A 9620-nucleotide genomic window follows, 5' to 3' on the forward strand; every position below is an offset into this window, starting at 1 on the left:
TCCTTTGCCCAGGGTCCTTCGCCCAGCGAATATCTCCTCCCATGACCACCATTTGCCCACCTGTGACAAAGCTATTCGCTCCGCCTCGGCACGCTGCTTGGTCCTTTTGTGGTGGGATCTTCTGTCACAAACGTTGAGAGACGGGTCGGACCAAGGTGCAGCGTGAAAAGCGTACATGTTTACTCAATAAACATACAACAAAACAATAAACAACGTAACGTGAACTCCTCCGGCTAAACACATACAAGCCTACACGGAACAAGATCCCACAACTAAGGAAGGCAACCAGGCTACTTAAGTATGATCCCCAATCAGAGACAACGAGCGACAGCTGCCTCTGATTGGGAATCACACCCGGCCAAACCTAGAAATACACATCTAGATCCTAAACATAGAAATTCTAACATAGATCCTCACGCCCTGACCAAACCAACTAAAGACAACAGGCCTCTCAAGGCCAGGGCGTGACAATATGGTATTATTGTATTATTCTAGATGGTGTTATTGTATTATTCTAGATGGTGTTATTGTATTATTCTAGATGGTGTTATTGTATTATTCTAGATGGTGTTATTGTAGTATTTGTTTGAGAAAGAGAGAGAGACACACACACACAGTCTCGCACACACATGCACAGACTTGCACATACACACACACACACACACACACACACACACACACACACACACACACTCCCTGCTGCTTTCACTACTGCCTTGGAAAACAATGGAGGGAAAGCGATGTCAACAACCCCAAGCAGGCACCCAGAGAGAAAGGATCTGTATCCCATTAAGACTCTACAGTACAGCAGAGATCATTAAGACTCTACAGTACAGGAGAGATCATTAAGACTCTACAGTACAGGAGAGATCATTAAGACTCTACAGTACAGGAGAGATCATTAAGACTCTACGATACAGCAGGGATCATTAAGACTCTACAGTACAGCAAAGATCATTAAGACTCTACAGTACAGGAGAGATCATTAAGACTACAGTACAGGAGAGATCATTAAGACTCTACGGTACAGCAGAGATCATTAAGACTCTACAGTACAGGAGAGATCATTAAGACGCTACAGTACAGCAGAGATCATTAAGACTCTACAGTTCAGCAGAGATCATTAAGACTACAGTACAGGAGAGATCATTAAGACTACAGTACAGGATAGATCATTAAGACTCTACAGTACAGGAGATATCATTAAGACTCTACAGTACAGGAGAGATCATTAAGACTCTACAGTTCAGCAGAGATCATTATGACTCTACAGTAGAGGAGATCATTCAGACTCATTAAGACTCTACAGTACAGGAGAGATCATTAAGACTCTACGATACAGCAGGGATCATTAAGACTCTACAGTACAGCAGAGATCATTAAGACTCTACAGTAGAGGAGAGATCATTAAGACTCTACAGTAGAGGAGATCATTCAGACTCATTAAGACTCTACAGTACATGAGAGATCATTAAGACTCTACGGTACAGCAGAGATCATTAAGACTCTACAGTACAGGAGAGATCATTAAGACTCTACAGTACAGCAGATATCATTAAGACTCTACAGTAGAGGAGAGATCATTAAGACTCAACAGTTCAGCAGAGACCATTAAGACTCTACAGTACATGATAGATCATTAAGACTCTACAGTACAGGAGAGATCATTAAGACTACAGTACAGGAGAGATCATTAAGACTCTACAGTACAGCAGAGATAATTAAGACTACAGTACAGCAGAGATCATTAAGACTCTACAGTACAGGATAGATCATTAAGACTCTACAGTACAGGAGAGATCATTAAGACTCTACAGTTCAGCAGAGATCAGAAAGACTCTACAGCAGAGGAGATCATTAAGATTCTACAGTACATGTGAGATCATTAAGATTCTACAGTACAGCAGAGATCATTAAGACTCTACAGTAGAGGAAAGATCATTAAGACTCAACAGTTCAGCAGAGATCATTAAGACTCTACAGTACAGGAGATCATTCAGACTCTACAGTACAGCAAAGTTCATTAAGACTCTACAGTACAGGAGAGATCATTAAGACTACAGTACAGGAGAGATCATTAAGACTCTACGGTACAGCAGAGATCATTAAGACTCTACAGTACAGGAGAGATCATTAAGACTCTACAGTAGAGGAGATCATTCAGACTCATTAAGACTCTACAGTACAGGAGAGATCATTAAGACTCTACGGTACAGCAGAGATCATTAAGACGCTACAGTACAGCAGAGATCATTAAGACTACAGTTCAGCAGAGATCAGTAAGACTCTACATTAGAGGAGATCATTAAGATTCTACAGTACATGAGAGATCATTAAGACTCTACAGTACAGCAGAGATCATTAAGACTCTACAGTAGAGGAGAGATCATTAAGACTCAACAGTACAGGAGAGATCATTAAGACGCTACAGTACAGCAGAGATCATTAAGACTCTACAGATCAGCAGAGATCAGTAAGACTCTACAGTAGAGGAGATCATTAAGATTCTACAGTACATGAGAGATCATTAAGACTCTACAGTACAGCAGAGATCATTAAGACTCTACAGTAGAGGAGAGATCATTAAGACTCAACAGTTCAGCAGAGATCATTAAGACTCTACAGTACAGGATAGATCATTAAGACTCTACAGTACAGGAGAGATCATTAAGACTACAGTACAGGAGAGATCATTAAGACTCTACAGTACAGGAGAGATCATTAAGACTCTACAGTTCAGCAGAGATCATTATGACTCTACAGTAGAGGAGATCATTCAGACTCATTAAGACTCTACAGTACAGGAGAGATCATTAAGACTACAGTACAGGAGAGATCATTAAGACTCTACGATACAGCAGGGATCATTAAGACTCTACAGTACAGCAGAGATCATTAAGACTCTACAGTAGAGGAGATCATTCAGACTCATTAAGACTCTACAGTACAGGAGAGATCATTAAGACTACAGTACAGGAGAGATCATTAAGACTCTACGATACAGCAGGGATCATTAAGACTACAGTAGAGCAGAGATCATTAAGACTCTACAGTAGAGGAGAGATCATTAAGACTCTACAGTAGAGGAGAGATCATTAAGACTCAACAGTTCAGCAGAGATCATTAAGACTCTACAGTAGAGGAGATCATTCAGACTCATTAAGACTCTACAGTACATGAGAGATCATTAAGACTCAACAGTTCAGCAGAGATCATTAAGACTCTACAGTAGAGGAGATCATTCAGACTCATTAAGACTCTACAGTACAGGAGAGATCATTAAGACTCTACGGTACAGCAGAGATCATTAAGACGCTACAGTTCAGCAGAGATCATTAAGACTCTACAGTAGAGGAGATCATTCAGACTCATTAAGACTCTACAGTACATGAGAGATCATTAAGACTCAACAGTTCAGCAGAGATCATTAAGACTCTACAGTAGAGGAGATCATTCAGACTCATTAAGACTCTACAGTACAGGAGAGATCATTAAGACTCTACGGTACAGCAGAGATCATTAAGACGCTACAGTACAGCAGAGATCATTAAGACTCTACAGTTCAGCAGAGACCATTAAGACTCTACAGTACAGCAGAGATCATTAAGACTCTACAGTAGAGGAGAGATCATTAAGACTCAACAGTACAGGAGAGATCATTAAGACTCTACAGTACAGCAGAGATCATTAAGACTACAGTAGAGGAGAGATCATTAAGACTCAACAGTTCAGCAGAGACCATTAAGACTCTACAGTACAGGATAGATCATTAAGACTCTACAGTACAGGAGAGATCATTAAGACTACAGTACAGGAGAGATCATTAAGACTCTACAGTACAGCAGAGATAATTAAGACTCTACAGTACAGCAGAGATCATTAAGACTCTACAGTAGAGGAGAGATCATTAAGACTCAACAGTACAGGAGAGATCATTAAGACTCTACAGTACAGCAGAGATCATTAAGACTCTACTGTACAGCAGAGATCATTAAGACTCTACAGTACAGGAGAGATCATTAAGACGCTACAGTACAGCAGAGATCATTAAGACTCTACAGTTCAGCAGAGATCAGTAAGACTCTATAGTAGAGGAGATCATTAAGATTCTACAGTACATGAGAGATCATTAAGATTCTACAGTACAGCAGAGATCATTAAGACTCTACAGTAGAGGAGAGATCATTAAGACTCAACAGTTCAGCAGAGATCATTAAGACTCTACAGTACAGGATAGATCATTAAGACTACAGTACAGGAGAGATCATTAAGACTACAGTACAGGAGAGATCATTAAGACTCTACAGTAGAGGAGAGATCATTAAGACTCTACAGTACAGGAGAGATCATTAAGACTCTACAGTAGAGGAGAGATCATTAAGACTCTACAGTAGAGGAGAGATCATTAAGACTCTACAGTAGAGGAGAGATCATTAAGACTCTACAGTAGAGGAGAGATCATTAAGACTCTACAGTAGAGGAGAGATCATTAAGACTCTACAGTAGAGGAGAGATCATTAAGACTCTACAGTACAGTAGAGATCATTAAGACCCTACAGTACAGGATAGATCATTAAGACTCTACAGTACAGGAGAGATCATTAAGACTACAGTACAGGAGAGATCATTAAGACTGTACAGTAGAGGAGAGATCATTAAGACTCTACAGTACAGGATAGATCATTAAGACTCTACAGTACAGGAGAGATCATTAAGACTACAGTACAGGAGAGATCATTAAGACTCTACAGTACAGGATAGATCATTAAGTCTACAGTACAGGAGAGATCATTAAGACTCTACAGTAGAGGAGAGATCATTAAGACTCTACAGTACAGGAGAGATCATTAAGACTCTACAGTACAGGATAGATCATTAAGACTACAGTACAGGAGAGATCATTAAGACTCTACAGTAGAGGAGAGATCATTAAGACTCTACAGTACAGGAGAGATCATTAAGACTCTACAGTACAGGAGAGATCATTAAGACTCTACAGTACAGGATAGATCATTAAGACTCTACAGTACAGGAGATATCATTAAGACTACAGTACAGGAGAGATCATTAAGACTCTACAGTAGAGGAGAGATCATTAAGACTCTACAGTACAGGATAGATCATTAAGACTCTACAGTAGAGGAGAGATCATTAAGACTCTACAGTAGAGGAGAGATCATTAAGACTCTACAGTACAGGAGAGATCATTAAGACTCTACAGTAGAGGAGAGATCATTAAGACTCTACAGTAGAGGAGAGATCATTAAGACTCTACAGTACAGGAGAGATCATTAAGACTCTACAGTACAGGAGAGATCATTAAGACTCTACAGTAGAGGAGAGATCATTAAGACTCTACAGTAGAGGAGAGATCATTAAGACTCTACAGTACAGGAGAGATCATTAAGACTCTACAGTACAGGAGAGATCATTAAGACTCTACAGTAGAGGAGAGATCATTAAGACTCTACAGTACAGGAGAGATCATTAAGACTCTACAGTACAGGAGAGATCATTAAGACTCTACAGTACAGGAGAGATCATTAAGACTCTACAGTACAGGAGAGATCATTAAGACTCTACAGTACAGGAGAGATCATTAAGACTCTACAGTAGAGGAGAGATCATTAAGATTCTACAGTACAGGAGAGATCATTAAGACTCTACAGTACAGGAGAGATCATTAAGACTCTACAGTACAGGATAGATCATTAAGTCTACAGTACATGAGAGATCATTAAGACTCTACAGTAGAGGAGAGATCATTAAGACTCTACAGTACAGGAGAGATCATTAAGACTCTACAGTACAGGATAGATCATTAAGACTACAGTACAGGAGAGATCATTAAGACTCTACAGTAGAGGAGAGATCATTAAGACTCTACAGTACAGGAGAGATCATTAAGACTCTACAGTACAGGAGAGATCATTAAGACTCTACAGTACAGGATAGATCATTAAGACTCTACAGTACAGGAGATATCATTAAGACTACAGTACAGGAGAGATCATTAAGACTCTACAGTAGAGGAGAGATCATTAAGACTCTACAGTACAGGATAGATCATTAAGACTCTACAGTACAGGAGAGATCATTAAGACTCTACAGTACAGGAGAGATCATTAAGACTCTACAGTACAGGATAGATCATTAAGACTCTACAGTACAGGAGAGATCATTAAGACTCTACTGTACAGCAGAGATCATTAAGACTCTACAGTAGAGGAGAGATCATTAAGACTCTACAGTAGAGGAGAGATCATTAAGACTCTACAGTACAGGATAGATCATTAAGACTCTACAGTACAGGAGAGATCATTAAGACTCTACAGTAGAGGAGAGATCATTAAGACTCTACAGTAGAGGAGAGATCATTAAGACTCTACAGTAGAGGAGAGATCATTAAGACTCTACAGTACAGGATAGATCATTAAGACTCTACAGTACAGGAGAGATCATTAAGACTCTACAGTACAGGAGAGATCATTAAGACTCTACAGTAGAGGAGAGATCATTAAGACTCTACAGTAGAGGAGAGATCATTAAGACTCTACAGTACAGGAGAGATAATTAAGACTCTACAGTACAGGAGAGATCATTAAGACTCTACAGTACAGGAGAGATCATTAAGACTCTACAGTACAGGAGAGATCATTAAGACTCTACAGTACAGGATAGATCATTAAGACTCTACAGTACAGGAGAGATCATTAAGACTCTACAGTACAGGAGAGATCATTAAGACTCTACAGTAGAGGAGAGATCATTAAGACTCTACAGTAGAGGAGAGATCATTAAGACTCTACAGTACAGGAGAGATAATTAAGACTCTACAGTACAGGAGAGATCATTAAGACTCTACAGTAGAGGAGAGATCATTAAGACTCTACAGTAGAGGAGAGATCATTAAGACTCTACAGTACAGGAGAGATCATTAAGACTCTACAGTACAGGATAGATCATTAAGACTCTACAGTACAGGAGAGATCATTAAGACTACAGTACAGGAGAGATAATTAAGACTCTACAGTACAGGAGAGATCATTAAGACTCTACAGTACAGGAGAGATCATTAAGACTCTACAGTAGAGGAGAGATCATTAAGACTCTACAGTACAGGAGAGATCATTAAGACTCTACAGTAGAGGAGAGATCATTAAGACTCTACAGTACAGGAGAGATAATTAAGACTCTACAGTACAGGAGAGATCATTAAGACTCTACAGTAGAGGAGAGATCATTAAGACTCTACAGTAGAGGAGAGATCATTAAGACTCTACAGTACAGGAGAGATCATTAAGATTCTACAGTACAGGAGAGATCATTAAGATTCTACAGTACAGGAGAGATCATTAAGACTCTACAGTACAGGAGAGATCATTAAGACTCTACAGTAGAGGAGAGAGGTGGTCAACATCTAAATGTTGGGTCCATGGCCAGGAAACTCCCCAGACCTTAATCCCATTGAGAACTTGTGGTCGATCCTCAAGAGGCGGGTGGACAAACAAAAACCCACAAATTCTGACAAACTCCAAGCATTGATTATGCAAGAATGGGATGCCATCAGCCAGAATGTGGCCCAGAAGTTAATTGACAGCATGCCAGGGCGGATTGCAGAGGTCTTGAAAAAGAAGGGTCAACACTGCAAATATTGACTCTTTGCATAAACTTAATGTAATTGTCAATAAAAGCCTTTGACACTTATGGAATGCTTGTAATTATACTTCAGTATACCATAGTAACATCTGACAAAAATATCTCATAACACTGAAGCAGAGAACTTTGTGAAGACCAATACTTGTGTCATTCTCAAAACTTTTGACCACGACTGTACACTATGCTGTTAGCGCCACGTTTCCACCTGTATATCAGAATACCTCACTACGTCCCGAATGACACCTATCTTCCTTATGTAGTGTACTATATAGGGAAAGGGGTGCCATTTGGGAGTAAACCTTGTGCGTTTATAGATCAAAATCAGGGATGGGGCTGGGTCCCAAAAAAAAGTCTGAACTCATTATGAGAGTCGGCAATGTACCCACATCCACACCCACACACATCCACACCCAAACACATCCACACCCACACACATCCACACCCAAATACATCCAAACACATCCACACATCCACACCCACACACATCCACACCCAAACACATCCACACCCACCACATCCACACCCAAACACATCCACACCCACACACATCCACACCCAAACACATCCACACATCCACACCCACACACATCCACACATCCACATCCACACCCAAACACATCCACACCCAAACACATCCACACCCAAACACATCCACATCCACACCCATACCCACCCCACCCACACACATCCACACCCACACACATCCACACCCATCCACACCCATCCACCTCACCCACACACGTCCACACCCACACACGTCCACACCCACACACGTCCACACCCACACACGTCCACACCCACACACGTCCACACCCACACACGTCCACACCCACACACATCCACACCCACACACATCCACACCCACACACATCCACACCCAGCAATACCCACAAACATCCACACCCACACACATCCACACCCACACACATCCACACCCATACACATTCATACCCACACAAATCCACACCCACACACATACACACCCACACACATTCACAATCACACACATCCACACCCAAACACATCCACACCCATACACATTCATACCCACACAAATCCACACCCACACACATACACACCCACACACATTCACAATCACACACATCCACACCCAAACACATCCACACCCACACAAATCCACACCCACACACATACACACCCACACACATTCACAATCACACACATCCGCATCCACACACATTCATACCCACACACACCCATTACCACAAACACATCCATTCCAACACACACTTCCAAACCCTTTAGCCTCTTTATTGTTATTTTATTGTGTTACTTTTTATTTATTCTTTTTTTCTTCGTTTATTTAGTAAATATTTTCTTAACTGTATTGTTGGTTATGGGCTTGTCAGTAAGCATTTCACTGTGCTACACCTGTTGTATTCGGCGCATGTGGCAAATAATAAACTAACCCTAAACTGATCTTAAATTATTCTCTAATTCCGAAAAGGAGGTTTGCTCAGGAGTTCAGGAAAGAGAGAGAGAGAGCGATAGAAAGAGAGAGCAAAAATATCCTCTGTGTACAACGAAAAACACCAAATAATGCAGAATTAGGCCGATACCCGCTAATTATCAAAATCCAGAAAAGAGCCATTAAATTCTATAACCACTTAAAAGGAAGCGATTCCCAAACCTTCCATAACAAAGCCATCACCTACAGAGAGATGAACGTGGAGAAGAGTCCCATAAGGAAGGGAAATTACCCCTTTTTTGGACAAAAATGAATGGCAACATATTGGCATTGGGCGAAACTTACACCCAAATGAAATGTTTACTCAAATGGACGGCAAATCGTGTAAAACATATTGCAAATGGTATACAGCAAATACCAAGTGTAGTAACTCAAAAATCCTCAGGATGGCGAGCTTACTCCACCGTAATAAAGCATATTGCAAATGTACACCCAAGTCAAATCTCGAATGTGAAATGACCAATTATAAAAA

Source organism: Coregonus clupeaformis, unplaced genomic scaffold, assembly GCF_020615455.1.
Source record: "Coregonus clupeaformis isolate EN_2021a unplaced genomic scaffold, ASM2061545v1 scaf0037, whole genome shotgun sequence".
Classification (NCBI taxonomy): Eukaryota; Metazoa; Chordata; class Actinopteri; order Salmoniformes; family Salmonidae; genus Coregonus; species Coregonus clupeaformis.